Source organism: Pseudophryne corroboree, unplaced genomic scaffold (genome assembly GCF_028390025.1).
Source record: "Pseudophryne corroboree isolate aPseCor3 unplaced genomic scaffold, aPseCor3.hap2 scaffold_251, whole genome shotgun sequence".
Taxonomy (NCBI): Eukaryota; Metazoa; Chordata; class Amphibia; order Anura; family Myobatrachidae; genus Pseudophryne; species Pseudophryne corroboree.
In genome coordinates this window covers 284,183-298,286 of record NW_026969167.1, presented here as the reverse complement: position 1 = coordinate 298,286, position 14,104 = coordinate 284,183, and the positions used below count along the sequence as shown (strand labels likewise).

Here is a 14,104-nt window from a genome sequence, read left to right as displayed (position 1 = left end):
ACACCAAAGGAGGGTGGGGGTGTTTAATGTGAACTAGGGGTCATCCAAGCACTGCAAAAGGCCGCCATGCCCTGCATGCCCCTTTTCTCTTTTCATATGCAGATGAGGGTTCCAGTCAACTTTGGCCCACTGCTTGGATAACATCACCGTATGCAAATCCGTCTGCTGCAGACCTTCCCCCAGGAATGCTTGTACTAGTTGTTGCATATGGTGCTTCAGTATTAGGCAGCCTTCCGCCCTCCCATGTTCATCTGAAAAGATGTGGTCTCCCTGCAGTTGTTGTCCCCAGATGAGAGTTCCCTTGTGCTTCCTCAGTTGAATCTCCTTAACTTGACGGGGGAGGTGCTGCCCGAGCAGCCCTCCCCAGCCCTATCCCAACTCATATTTATTTTGCATATGAGATCTCTTGATCATGAAGATTGTTCTCACAGGGTGAGGTTCATCCATTATATTTTAAAATAGGAAGGTACGAATTACATATTTGAATTGCATCTATGTGCTGGATTCAAATGTCCCCCCCCCCTTCCTTTCTCAATTGTGCCCGTCAGCAGCTATTCTAAGGTTGCTGCCAATGGGTGTGACACATTAATTTCTTCTGTGGGGTACACTGGACTCCACAAGGATTCACATTGGGGTGTAGAGTAGGATCTTGATCTGAGGCACCAACCGGCTCAAAGCTTTTGACTGTTCCCAAGAAGCTCAGTGCATTCTCCTCTATAACCCCGCTTCCATGAACAGGGAGCTCAGTTTGTAGTTGGTGCCTTCAGTAGCAGGCCAATTAACAGGGGCCTGCCTCAGGCAGCCTATTCTTAGCTATTAATTTTGACAAGAAAAGAAGAACTTGTTTTATGAGAATCTACAAGGGCTGCAGCAGGCTAGGTCTAATAGACATCTTTACTGCAGCTTCATCACTCCCAGCGGCGCTGTATACTCCCGTGCCCTGGTTGCTGGGTCACTGCAGCGGAGGCTCCGGTTTCATCCTAAGGTCAGTCACACACACACCACCCTTCCGGATCACGAGGCCGCTGCTGAAGGGGAGTGAGGCCGTAGGGGGTGGGCCGTGTGCGCACTGCGGTGGACACTGATTACTGGGCAGCCGCTCCACTAGCCACCAGGTACAGTTAAGGAGCACAGGTCTGGGGGTTTTTCTCCTATATTAACCCAATTTTGTACTGCCCGCAGCGCATTGTGATAGGTAATAGGGCCTGATTCAGGTTGGATTGCAATCACAATAAGCGATCCAACTGCAAAAATTGCTAAGAGCATACGCATGTGCCTGCATTTTCTGCGGCACCCCGCAGAGAATGTGATCGCCTCTGCCTGTCAATCGGGGCGGGGAAGGGGGGGAGAGGTGGGTCAGCAACACTCCATTTCCAAGTCAGGGATGGAGCGGTGCGGGGGCAAGGCTTCAAAATGGGGTCTGCAACGGAGGAGACACAGGGGGCGTGGTCACAGCGACTGTATGACATCACATTCAGCCGCTGTGATCACAAAAATGGTGGCGGCTTCCTGCGCGCACATACAGTCTGCACCAGCAGGAGCCTACACCATTTTTTATGATCACGCTGAACTGCAGTGCGACTGCAATTACAGCATGGTCAAGAAGGGAGGCGTCATGCTGGGTGGCCATGCCCTGTCACTTTGCAGGAGCCAGCACCGCTCACACACTAGTCCCCGGGTGCAGCCCCCAACCCCCGGGACACCCGGAGCAACAAAATGTAGATTCAGGCCACCAGGCCACGCCCCTACCTATGAAACCATGCCTCCTTTTTACCATTGCACTGCTTATCTGCGCGCACTGCATTACAATCTCCCTCGCCACCTCTCTGGGTGTCACCAGTGATAGTGACACCTCTGCCATGCTTGTAGCAGCTGGTCCTAAGATCTACGCCTCAAACCCTGAGTGTTTGCCCTTGTGACTTGTTGATCATCATAGCGAAGCAGATGCTTACAGAAAACTGCAGGGGCTTAGATTGAAAATAAAAAAATTGATAGGGTATAAGGTAGAGAGGAGCGGGTTCGGTTCTCCGAGAACCGAATTCCCCACGAACTCCACGTGGTTTACACTGGTCCGAGGCAGGCTCGGTTGTTCCCGCCTGACTCGGAAAACCTGAACAAGGGAAAATGTCATCATCCCGCTGTCGGATTCTCGCGAGATTCGGATTCCATATAAAGAGCTGCGCGTTGCTGCCATTTTTACTCGTGCATTGAAGAGAGAGCGGAGAGGACGTGGCTATGTTCTCTCAGTGGAAATCTCAATATCAGTGCTCAGTATCAGTGGTTACTTATTGCTGCTCAGTAATACTAGTAGTGTGTCTCTCCTGCTCAGTGTCAGTTCTCAGTAGTATCCTCATCAGTGCTCAGTATCACTGTTCATTGTCTTGTGCTGCATTGTGTTGCTCAGCATAATACAGTACATTACTAATAGTCCAGTGCTGCATCTTGCTGCTCAGTGTCAGTTCTAGTATCCTCATCAGTGCTCACTATCACTGCTCATTGCATTGTGGTGTTCTGTATACTACAATAACATAGTAATATAGTAACATAGTTTTTGAGGTTGAATAGAGGCAAATTGCCCATCGTGTTCAACCTGTTTTAAGTTGTGATGATTCTACATACTTGCTGAATAATGTTTTATGACTAGTTAGCTACTATAACTCATGTTACCCCCGGATTAACCATGTTGATATTTTAAGTATTATAACCTTGGATAGCTTTTTCATTCAGAAATGTATCCATTCCTTTTTTAAATCCAATTACAGAGTCCGCCATTACCACCTTCCCTGGCAGGGAATTCCACATCCTGATTGCCCTAACAGTGAAGAAACCTTTCCTCCATTGCGTTCTGAACTTTCCTCCAGTCGCAGCGAGTGACCACGTGTTCTTTTAATAAATAATTCCTCTGATAACTCTTTGTTATGTATCTTTACATATTTGAAGATATTAATAATATCTCCTCTTAGGCACCTCTTTTCTAGTGTATAAATATTCAGCCTAGTAAGTCTTTCCTTATAGTCCAGTACTTTAAGGCCTTTAATCAATTTAGTCTTCAGGATCTCTGACACTTCCATGAGCAGCAGAGTAGTGCAATGGAAGCATGCTGGGCCCATAACCCAGAGGTCGATTGATCGAAACTATCCTCTGCTATGTGCATTTTTTTTTTTATAATTAAAGTAATCAAAAACTGGGATTGATATTTTGGCACTTTTATTTTTACTTAAAGTACAATAACTTTTATCATTTTAATTTGTTTTAATAGTATATTGACAGCATTGTTTTCTTTAAAAAATCCACTTAATTTTCTTTACCCTATTACTGAAATGGTAATTGACAAAAACAAACTACATTGTCACCAGAAGAGCAATGCAAAATGTACAAGTGATATATGAAAATCATCTTCCATCTTGAATTTCAATGATGCATTGGGACAACAATTTGTGAGAAACATCTTCACCCATAAAGAAAGATTTTCTTAATTCCTTACCTGTGTGCTGATTAGATATCACCTTGTTTTCACATTAAACAGACTTCCCCATGAGGAAGCAGCAAGGATGCAGTGACGTTTCCTGGTGTCAACCTGTATTATTTCAGTAGACATTGAAATGAGGATGCATCTTTGATGCCTTTCCAATGAAGCAAGTTTAATTCAGTAATAGGTGAAAAACCATTCCTACAAAGGTGTTAATCAGAGACTTGGCTTTGTGGACACTTTTCAGAGAGCAAATTTGTTAGCATAAACATAAAATCAGAAAATGAAGAGCTGTTTAATCACTCAATTGGACTTTTCTGCCAGCATAATTTTTTTTCTCTGCAACTCACTGCTAAATTGTGCTTCCTAGCTGTTTTTTTATAAAATCACTTAATCAAATCTAACTCTGATTACATCAGAGAAGGCCAGGTACCCTACACCATAAGGGGGGTTTTTGAAATTTTGACTTGTCTACTTAAAGATCACCAAAATCTGATTACAAGGTCAATTACATCCCTGGGTGGGATTGAACCACCAACCTTTTGGTTAATAGCCAAACATGCTAACCGATTGCGCCACAGAGACACCTTGCGAAAGTCAATACTGACAAAGGCTAATAAGCATTCATCTAGAACGTTTCCTAGAAAAACTTTAAAAAGTCAATAATCTGGAGAATTTTTGTAAGAAACACATTGGTACTTTCCCATGATGAGTAAGTGCTTCAGGATTTCTTGCACTTACATGGGCTATTAACCAAAAGGTTGGTGGTTCAATCCCACCCAGGGATGTAATTGACCTTGTCATCAGATTTTGGTGATCTTTAAGTAGACAAGTCAAAATTTCAAACCCCCTCTTATGGTGTAGGGTACCTGGCCTTCTCTGACGTAATCAGAGTTAGATTTAATTAAGTGATTTTATAAAAAACAGCTAGGAAGCACAATTTAGCAGTGGGTTGCAGAGAAAAAAATAACATTTTAAACCTACCGGTAATTTTTTTTTCTCGTAGTCCGTAGAGGATGATGGGGACTCCGTAAGGACCATGGGGGATAGACGGGCTCCGCAGCAGACATGGGCACTTTAAGAAAGACTTTAGATCTGGGTGTGCACTGGCTCCTCCCTCTATGCCCCTCCTCCATACCTCAGTTAGAGAAACTGTGCCCAGAGGAGACGGACAGTACGAGGAAAGGATTTTTGTTAATCCAAGGTCAAGATTCATACCAGCCACACCAATCACACCGTATAACTTGTGATATACTACCCAGTTAACAGTATGAAAACAACATAGCATCAGTCCAAGACCGATGAAAACTAACATATAACCCTTATGTAAGCAATAACTATATACAAGTCTTGCAGAAGTAGACCGCACTTGGGACGGGCACCCAGCATCCTCTACGGACTACGAGAAAAAGATTTACCGGTAGGTTTAAAATCTTATTTTCTCTTACGTCCTAGAGGATGCTGGGGACTCCGTAAGGACCATGGGGATTATACCAAAGCTCCCAAACGGGCAGGAGAGTGCGGATGACTTTGCAGCACCGATTGAGCAAACAGGAGGTCCTCCTCAGCCAGGGTATCAAACTTATAGAACTTTGCAAAGGTGTTTGAACCAACTTTGACCCACTGCTTGGATGACATCACCATATGCAAATCCATCTGCGGCAGGCCTTCCCCCAGGAATGCTTGCACTAGTTGTTGCATTTGGTTTGTTGTTTGGGGGTGCTTCAGTATTAGGCAGCCTTCTGCCCTCCCATGTTCATCTGAAAATATGTGTTCTCCCTGCAGTTGTTGTCCCCAGATGAGAGTTCCCTTGTGCTGCCTCAGTTGAATCTCCTTTACTTGACAGAGATGTGCCTGAGCAGCGGCCCTCCCCAGCCCTATCCCAAATCATACTTATTTTGCATAGGAGATACCATGGTCATGAAGATTGTTCTCCCAGGGTTAGGTTAATTCATTGCATTCTGGGTATGCTGACCCCTGTGATTTCCCCAAATGTGGGAAACTCAACTGCATTATTTGTGGTAGTGGGGGACTGTGTTTGTGCTTTCCTCTGGTCAGCTCTGGTAAAAGTCAGATTTCTTTGTCTCAGATCTTCCTCTAGCCTTGTTCTTCTTTCGAGAGTTCCCTTGTGCTGCCTCAGTTGGATCTCCTTCACTTGACAGGGGGGTGCCCGAGCAGCGACCCTCCCCAGCTCTAGCCCAACTCCTACTTACCTGCCAGGTGAGATACTATGATCATGAAGATGCTTCTCCCAGGGCAAGGCTCACCCATTGCACTCTGGGTGTGCTGCCCCTGCGATTTCCCCAAATGTGGGAAACTTGAATGCATAATTTGTGTTTCCCCTGGTCGGCTCTCATATAATTCAGATCTCTTTGTCTCAGGTCTCTCTCCAGCCTAGTTTGCTGTCTGTTTCCACTTCTTTTTTCTTGAGCCCCTCCCTTCTATACCCTTGTGCACTATCCTGACTTCTCCCGTCTGCTTACTTTGTGCCTTCCAACGCACAATACAAACTACAGGTAGTGCTGCAGGGCCCACACCCTTTTACTTGCTTTACAGAGCAGCTCTGGAGCTGTTACAGTGCCCAGCTGCTGCAAGAAATCAGCTTGAATGCTTCAGGGGCTGGGGCATAGCCAACATGAGCCCCACACCGAAGGAGGGTGGAGGTGTTTAATGCGAACTAGGGGTCATCCAAGCGCCGCAAAAGGCCGCCATGCCCTGCACACCCCTTTATTCTTTTCATATGCAGACGAGGGTTGAAGCCAACTTTGACCCACTGCTTGGATGACATCACCATATTCAAATCCATCTGCTGCAGGCCTTCCCCCAGGAATGCTTGCACTAGTTGTTGCATTTGGTTTGTTGTTTGGGGGTGCTTCAGTATTAGGCAGCCTTCTGCCCTCCCATGTTCATCTGAAAATATGTGTTCTCCCTGCAGTTGTTGTCCCCAGATGAGAGTTCCCTTGTGCTGCCTCAGTTGAATCTCCTTTACTTGACAGAGATGTGCCTGAGCAGCGGCCCTCCCCAGCCCTATCCCAAATCATACTTATTTTGCATAGGAGATACCATGGTCATGAAGATTGTTCTCCCAGGGTTAGGTTCATTCATTGCATTCTGGGTATGCTGACCCCTGTGATTTCCCCAAATGTGGGAAACTCAACTGCATTATTTGTGGTAGTGGGGGACTGTGTTTGTGCTTTCCTCTGGTCAGCTCTGGTAAAAGTCAGATTTCTTTGTCTCAGATCTTCCTCTAGCCTTGTTCTTCTTTCGAGAGTTCCCTTGTGCTGCCTCAGTTGGATCTCCTTCACTTGACAGGGGGGTGCCCGAGCAGCGACCCTCCCCAGCTCTAGCCCAACTCCTACTTACCTGCCAGGTGAGATACTATGATCATGAAGATGCTTCTCCCAGGGCAAGGCTCACCCATTGCACTCTGGGTGTGCTGCCCCTGCGATTTCCCCAAATGTGGGAAACTTGACTGCATAATTTGTGTTTCCCCTGGTCGGCTCTCATATAATTCAGATCTCTTTGTCTCAGGTCTCTCTCCAGCCTAGTTTGCTGTCTGTTTCCACTTCTTTTTTCTTGAGCCCCTCCCTTCTATACCCTTGTGCACTATCCTGACTTCTCCCATCTGCTTACTTTGTGCCTTCCAACGCACAATGCAAACTACAGGTAGTGCTGCAGGGCCCACACCCTTTTACTTGCTTTACAGAGCAGCTCTGGAGCTGTTACAGTGCCCAGCTGCTGCAAGAAATCAGCTTGAATGCTTCAGGGGCTGGGGCATAGCCAACATGAGCCCCACACCGAAGGAGGGTGGAGGTGTTTAATGCGAACTAGGGGTCATCCAAGCGCCGCAAAAGGCCGCCATGCCCTGCACACCCCTTTTTTCTTTTCATATGCAGACGAGGGTTGAAGCCAACTTTGACCCACTGCTTGGATGACATCACCATATGCAAATCCATCTGCTGCAGGCCTTCCCCCAGGAATGCTTGCACTAGTAGTTGCATTTGGTTCGTTGTTTGGGGGTGCTTCAGTTTTAGGCAGCCTTCTGCCCTCCCATGTTCATCTGAAAATATGTGTTCTCCCTGCAGTTGTTGTCCCCAGATGAGAGTTCCCTTGTGCTGCCTCAGTTGAATCTCCTTTACTTGACAGAGATGTGCCTGAGCAGCGGCCCTCCCCAGCCCTATCCCAAATCATACTTATTTTGCATAGGAGATACCTTGGTCATGAAGATTGTTCTCCCAGGGTGAGGTTCATTCATTGCATTCTGGGTATGCTGACCCCTGTGATTTCCCCAAATGTGGGAAACTCGACTGCATTATTTGTGGTAGTGGGGGACTGTGTTTGTGCTTTCCTCTGGTCAGCTCTGGTAAAAGTCAGATTTCTTTGTCTCAGATCTTCCTCTAGCCTTGTTCTTCTTTCGAGAGTTCCCTTGTGCTGCCTCAGTTGGATCTCCTTCACTTGACAGGGGGTGCCCAAGCAGCAATCCTCCACAGCTCTAGCCCAACTCCTACTTACCTGCCAGGTGAGATACTATGATCTTCACTGTTAGGGCAATCAGGATGTGGAATTCCCTGCCAGGGAAGGTGGTAATGGCGGACTCTGTAATTGGATTTAAAAAAGGAATGGATACATTTCTGAATGAAAAAGCTATCCAAGGTTATAATACTTAAAATATCAACATGGTTAATCCGGGGGTAACATGAGTTGTAGTAGTTAACTAGTCATAAAACATTATTCAGCAAGTATGTAGAATCATCACAACTTAAAACAGGTTGAACACGATGGGCAATTTGCCTCTTTTCAACCTCAAAAACTATATTACTATATGTTACTATATTACTATGTTACTGTAGTATACAGAACACCACAATGTAATGAGCAGTGATAGTGAGCACTGATGAGGATACTAGAACTGACACTGAGCAGCAAGATGCAGCACTGGACTATTAGTAATGTACTGTAGTATGCTGAGCACCACAATGCAGCACAAGACAATGAGCAGTGATACTGAGCACTGATGAGGATACTACTGAGAACTGACACTGAGCAGGAGAGACACACTACTAGTATTACTGAGCAGCAATAAGTAACCACTGATACTGAGCACTGATATTGAGATTTCCACTGAGAGAACATAGCCACGTCCTCTCCGCTCCCTCTTCAATGCACGAGTAAAAATGGCGGCAACGCGCAGCTCTTTATATGAAATCCGAATCTCGCGAGAATCCGACAGCGGGATGATGACATTTTCCCTTGTTCAGGTTTTCCGAGTCAGGCGGGAACAACCGAGCCTGCCTCGGACCAGTGTAAACCACGTGGAGTTCGTGGGGAATTCGGTTCTCGGAGAACCGAACCCGCTCCTCTCTACCTTATACCCATATATTTTTTTATTTTCAATCTAAGCCCCTGCAGTTTTCTGTAAGCATCTGCTTCGCTATGATGATCAACAAGTCACAAGGGCAAACACTCAGGGCTTGAGGCGTAGATCTTAGGACCAGCTGCTACAAGCATGGCAGAGGTGTCACTATCACTGGTGACACCCAGAGAGGTGGCGAAGGAGATTGTAATGCAGTGCGCGCAGATAAGCAGCGCAATGGTAAAAAGGAGGCATGGTTTCATAGGTAGGGGCGTGGCCTGGTGGTGTGAATCTACATTTTGTTGCTCCGGGTGTCCCGGGGGTTGGGGGCTGCACCCGGGGACTAGTGTGTGAGCGGTGCTGGCTCCTGCACAGTGACAGGACATGGCCACCCAGCATGACGCCTCCCTTCTTGACCAATCTGTAATTGCAGTCGCACTGCAGTTCAGCGTGATCATAAAAAATGGTGTAGCCTCCTGCTGGTGCAGACTGTATGTGCGCGCAGGAAGCCGCCACCATTTTTGTGATCACAGCGGCTGAATGTGATGTCATACAGCCGCTGTGACCACGCCCCCTGTGTCTCCTCCGTTGCAGACCCCATTTTGAAGCCTTGCCCCCGCACCGCTCCATCCCTGACTTGGAAATGGAGTGTTGCTGACCCCCCTCTCCCCCCCTGCCCCGATTGACAGGCAGAGGCGATCGCATTCTCTGCGGGGTGCCGCAGAAAATGCAGGCACATGCGTATGCTCTTAGCAATTTTTGCAGTTGGATCGCTTACTGTGATTGCAATCCAACCTGAATCAGGCCCTATTACCTATCACAATGCGCTGCGGGCAGTACAAAATTGGTTTAATATGGGAGAAAAAACCCCAGACCTGTGCTCCTTAACTGTACCTGGTGGCTCGTGGAGCGGCTGCCCAGTAATCAGTGTCCACGCCAGTGCGCACACGGTCCACCCCCTACGGCCACGCTCCCCTTCATCAGCGGCCTCGTGATCCGGAAGGGCGGTGCGTGTGTGACTGACCTTAGGAAGAAACCGGAGCCTCCGCTGCAGTGACCCAGCAACCAGGGCACGGGAGTATACAGCGCCGCTGGGAGTGATGAAGCTGCAGTAAAGATGTCTATTAGACCTAGCCTGCTGCAGCCCTTGTAGATTCTCATAAAAAAAGTTCTTATTTTCTTGTCAAAATTAATAGCTAAGAATAGGCTGCCTGAGGCAGGCCCCTGTTAAGTGGCCTGCTACTGAAGGCACCAACTACAAACTGAGCTCCCTGTTCATGGAAGCGGGGTTATAGAGGAGAATGCGCTGAGCATCTTGGGAACAGTCAAAAGCTTTGAGCCGGTTGGTGCCTCAGATCAAGATCCTACTCTACACCCCAATGTGAATCCTTGTGGAGTCCAGTGTACCCCACAGAAGAAATTAATGTGTCACACCCATTGGCAGCAACCTTAGAATAGCTGCTGACGGGCACAATTGAGAAAGGAAGGGGGGGGGGACATTTGAATCCAGCACATAGATGCAATTCAAATATGTAATTTGAACCTTCCTATTTTAAAATATAATGGATGAACTTCACCCTGTGATAACAATCTTCATGATATAGAGATCTCATATGCAAAATAAGTATGAGTTGGGATAGGGCTGGGGAGGGTGGCTGCTCGGGCAAGCCCCTCCCCCGTCAAGTTAAGGAGATTCAACTGAGGAAGCACAAGGGAACTCTCGTCTGGGGACAACAACTGCAGGGAGACCACATTTTTTCAGATGAACATGGGAGGGCGGAAGGCTGCCTAATACTGAAGCACCATCAAATATCAAACCATATGCAATAACTAGTACAAGTATTCCTGGGGGAAGGTCTGCAGGAGACGAATTTGCATACGGTGATGTCATCCAAGCAGTGGGCCAAAGTTGGCTGGAACCCTCATCTGCATATGAAAAGAGAAAAGGGTTATGCAGGGCATGGCGGCCTTTTGCGGCGCTTGGATGACCCCTAGTTCGCATTAAACACCTCCACCCTCCTTCGGTGTGGGGCTCATGTTGGCTATGCCCCAGCCCCTGAAGCATTCAAGCTGATTTCTTGCAGCAGCTGGGCACTGTAACAGCTCCAGAGCTGCTCTGTAAGGCAAATAAAAGGGTGTGGGCCCTGCAGCACTACCTGTAGTTCGCATTGTGCGTTGGAAGGCACAAAGTAAGCAGACGGGAGAAGTCAGGATAGTGCGCAAGGGCATAGAAGGGAGCGGCTCAAGAAAAGAGAAGTGGAAACAGACAGCAAACTAGGCTGGAGAGAGACCTGAGACAAAGAGATCTGAATTATACGAGAGCCGACCAGGGGAAACACAAATTATGCAGTCAAGTTTCCCATATTTGGGGAAATCGCAGGGGCAGCACACCCAGAGTGCAATGGTTGAGCCTTGCCCTGGGAGAAGCACCTTCAAGATCATAGTATCTCACCTGGCAGGTAAGTAGGAGTTGGGCTAGAGCTGGGGAGGGTCGCTGCTCGGGCACCCCCCTGTCAAGTGAAGGAGATCCAACTGAGGCAGCACAATGGAACTCTCGAAAGAAGAACAAGGCTAGAGGAAGATCTGAGACAAAGAAATCTGACTTTTACCAGAGCTGACCAGCGGAAAACACAAACACAGTCCCCAACTACCACAAATAATGCAGGCGAGTTTCCCACATTTGGGTAAATCACAGGGGTCAGCATACCCAGAATGCAATGAATGAACCTCACCCTGGGTGAACAATTTTCATGACCATGGTGTCTCCTATGCAAAATAAGTATGATTTGGGATAGGGCTGGGGAGGGCCGCTGCTCAGGCACATCTCTGTCAAGTAAAGGAGATTCAACTGAGGCAGCACAAGGGAACTCTCATATGGGGACAACAACTGCAGGGAGAACACATATTTTCAGATGAACATGGGAGGGCAGAAGGCTGCCTAATACTGAAGCACCCCCAAACAACAAACCAAATGCAACAACTAGTGCAAGCATTCCTGGGGGAAGGCCTGCAGCAGATGGATTTGCATATGGTGATGTTATCCAAGCAGTGGGTCAAAGTTGGCTTCAACCCTCATCTGCATATGAAAAGAGAAAAGGGGCGTGCAGGGCATGGCGGCCTTTTGCGGTGCTTGGATGACCCCTAGATCGCATTAAACACCCCCACCCTCCTTTGGTGTGGGGCTCATGTTGGCCATGCCCCATCCCATGAAGCATTCAAGCTGATTTCTTGCAGCAGCTGGGCACTGTAACAGCTCCAGAGCTGCTCTGTAAGGCAAGTAAAAGGGTGTGGGCCCTGCAGCACTACCTGTAGTTTGCATTGTGCATTGGAAGGCACAAAGTAAGCAGACGGGAGGAGAAGTCAGGATAGTCCACAAGGGTATAGAAGGGAGGGGCTCAAGAAAAAAGAAGTGGAAACAGAGAGCAAACTAGGCTGGAGAGAGACCTGAGACAAAGAGATCTGAATTATACGAGAGCCGACCAGAGGAAACACAAATTATGCAGTCAAGTGTCCCACATTTGGGGAAATCGTAGGAGCAGCACACCCAGTGTGCAATGGGTGAGCCTTGCCCTGGGAGAAGCACCTTCCTGATTATAGTATCTCACCTGGGTGTGCTGCCCCTGCGATTTCCCCAAATGTGGGAAACTTGACTGCATAATTTGTGTTTCCCCTGGTCGGCTCTCATATAATTCAGATCTCTTTGTCTCAGGTCTCTCTCCAGCCTAGTTTGCTGTCTGTTTCCACTTCTTTTTTCTTGAGCCCCTCCCTTCTATACCCTTGTGGACTATCCTGACTTCTCCTCCTGTCTGCTTACTTTGTGCCTTCCAATGCACAATGCAAACTACAGGTAGTGCTGCAGGGCCCACACCCTTTTACTTGCCTTACAGAGCAGCTCTGGAGCTGTTACAGTGCCAAGCTGCTGCAAGAAATCAGCTTGAATGCTTCAGGGGCTGGGGCATGGCCAACATGAGCCCCACACCGAAGGAGGGTGGGGGTGTTTAATGCGAACTAAGGGTCATCCAAGCGCCGCAAAAGGCCGCCATGCCCTGCATACCCCTTTTCTCTTTTCATATGCAGATGAGGGTTCCAGCCAACTTTGGCCCAATGCTTGGATGACATCACTATATGCATATCCGTCTTCTGCAGACCTTCCCCCAGGAATGCTTGTACTAGTTGTTGCATTTGGTTTGTTGTTTGGGGGTGCTTCAGTATTAGGCAGCCTTCTGCCCTCCCATGTTCATCTGAAAATATGTGTTCTCACTGCAGTTGTTGTCCCCAGATGAGAGTTCCCTTGTGCTGCCTCAGTTGAATCTCCTTTACTCTAAAACTTGTAAAACTTAGCAAAAGTGTTTACTAAATAGCTGCTCGGCAAAGTTGCAATGCCGAGACTCCCCGACCAGCTGCCCAGGATGAACCCACCTTTCTAGTAGAATGGGTCTTCACCTAATTCAGTAACGGCAATCCTGCCGTGGAATGAGCATGCTGAATCTTACCACAGATCCAGCGCATAATTGTCTACATGGAAGCAGGACACCCAATCCTGTTGGGAGCATACAGGACAAACAGAGCCTCTGTTTTCCTAATCTGAACCGTTCTGGTGACATAAATTTTCAAAGTTCTGACCACAGCCAGAGACTTTGACTCAACGAAGGTGTCAGTGGCCAAAGGCACCATGTGGAAAGATGAACCACCTTCGGCAGAAATAGTTGACGTGTCCTCAATTCTGCTCTATCTTCATGAAATATCAAATAAAGGCTCTTGTGATACTGCATGGTTTGTACTGTTTTCCATGTGCTCCCAGATCTTTCAAGCAAGAAGCATGGTCAAGAAAGTTCTGTTTGAAAAGAAACAACATTTACTGTCATTGTTATAGAATTTGGGAGAAAAAACAAGAAGAAATCTGCACTGTTGACGCACTGGACAGAATGAATGAATCATAAAATATAACCTTTATTAAGTATGTATTAAAATTGGATAAATATTAATATTATTATCCCAAACTGCAGTGAAACATAAAGGTTAAAATCACAGAACTAACATACATGTGCATAAGAAGAATAAAGAGATGTGAAAAAAAGGTTTAAAAAGCGTGTCCGTGTGTGATTATTTTTGAAGGCACAACCCTGGCGGGGTTGTTTATATAGATATATATGTTGCTAATAATCACTTTCTAGCGTAATGTTATTAAATAGCTGTTAGTATCTATGTCGTCAGGTACCACTGGGTCGTATCCTATATACTCCTGTGGGAAACTTGACTGCATAATTTGTGTTTCCCCTGGT

At 47.0% G+C, this 14,104-nt stretch overlaps 6 non-coding genes and 2 pseudogenes across 6 annotated transcripts; 5 read left to right on the top strand and 3 right to left on the bottom strand.

The window, feature by feature from the left end:
• Positions 1-5,358: 5,358 nt before the first annotated feature.
• On the top strand, positions 5,359-5,522 carry LOC135012032 (U1 spliceosomal RNA). Its single transcript, XR_010211045.1, has one exon. It is a non-coding gene; the product is annotated as a U1 spliceosomal RNA (small nuclear RNA).
• A 152-nt stretch (positions 5,523-5,674) lies between these two features.
• On the top strand, positions 5,675-5,816 carry LOC135011970 (U1 spliceosomal RNA; annotated as a pseudogene).
• Positions 5,817-6,508: 692 nt separating this feature from the next.
• Positions 6,509-6,672, top strand: LOC135012009 (U1 spliceosomal RNA). Its single transcript, XR_010211026.1, has one exon. It is a non-coding gene; the product is annotated as a U1 spliceosomal RNA (small nuclear RNA).
• A 152-nt stretch (positions 6,673-6,824) lies between these two features.
• Positions 6,825-6,966, top strand: LOC135011890 (U1 spliceosomal RNA; annotated as a pseudogene).
• Positions 6,967-7,658: 692 nt separating this feature from the next.
• Positions 7,659-7,822, top strand: LOC135011709 (U1 spliceosomal RNA). Its single transcript, XR_010210756.1, has one exon. It is a non-coding gene; the product is annotated as a U1 spliceosomal RNA (small nuclear RNA).
• Positions 7,823-11,126: 3,304 nt separating this feature from the next.
• LOC135011971 (U1 spliceosomal RNA) lies at positions 11,127-11,289 on the bottom strand. Its single transcript, XR_010211001.1, has one exon. It is a non-coding gene; the product is annotated as a U1 spliceosomal RNA (small nuclear RNA).
• A 152-nt stretch (positions 11,290-11,441) lies between these two features.
• LOC135011815 (U1 spliceosomal RNA) lies at positions 11,442-11,605 on the bottom strand. The gene has a single exon (XR_010210858.1). It is a non-coding gene; the product is annotated as a U1 spliceosomal RNA (small nuclear RNA).
• A 674-nt stretch (positions 11,606-12,279) lies between these two features.
• LOC135012024 (U1 spliceosomal RNA) lies at positions 12,280-12,435 on the bottom strand. The gene has a single exon (XR_010211037.1). It is a non-coding gene; the product is annotated as a U1 spliceosomal RNA (small nuclear RNA).
• Between the last annotated feature and the right edge of the window lie 1,669 nt (positions 12,436-14,104).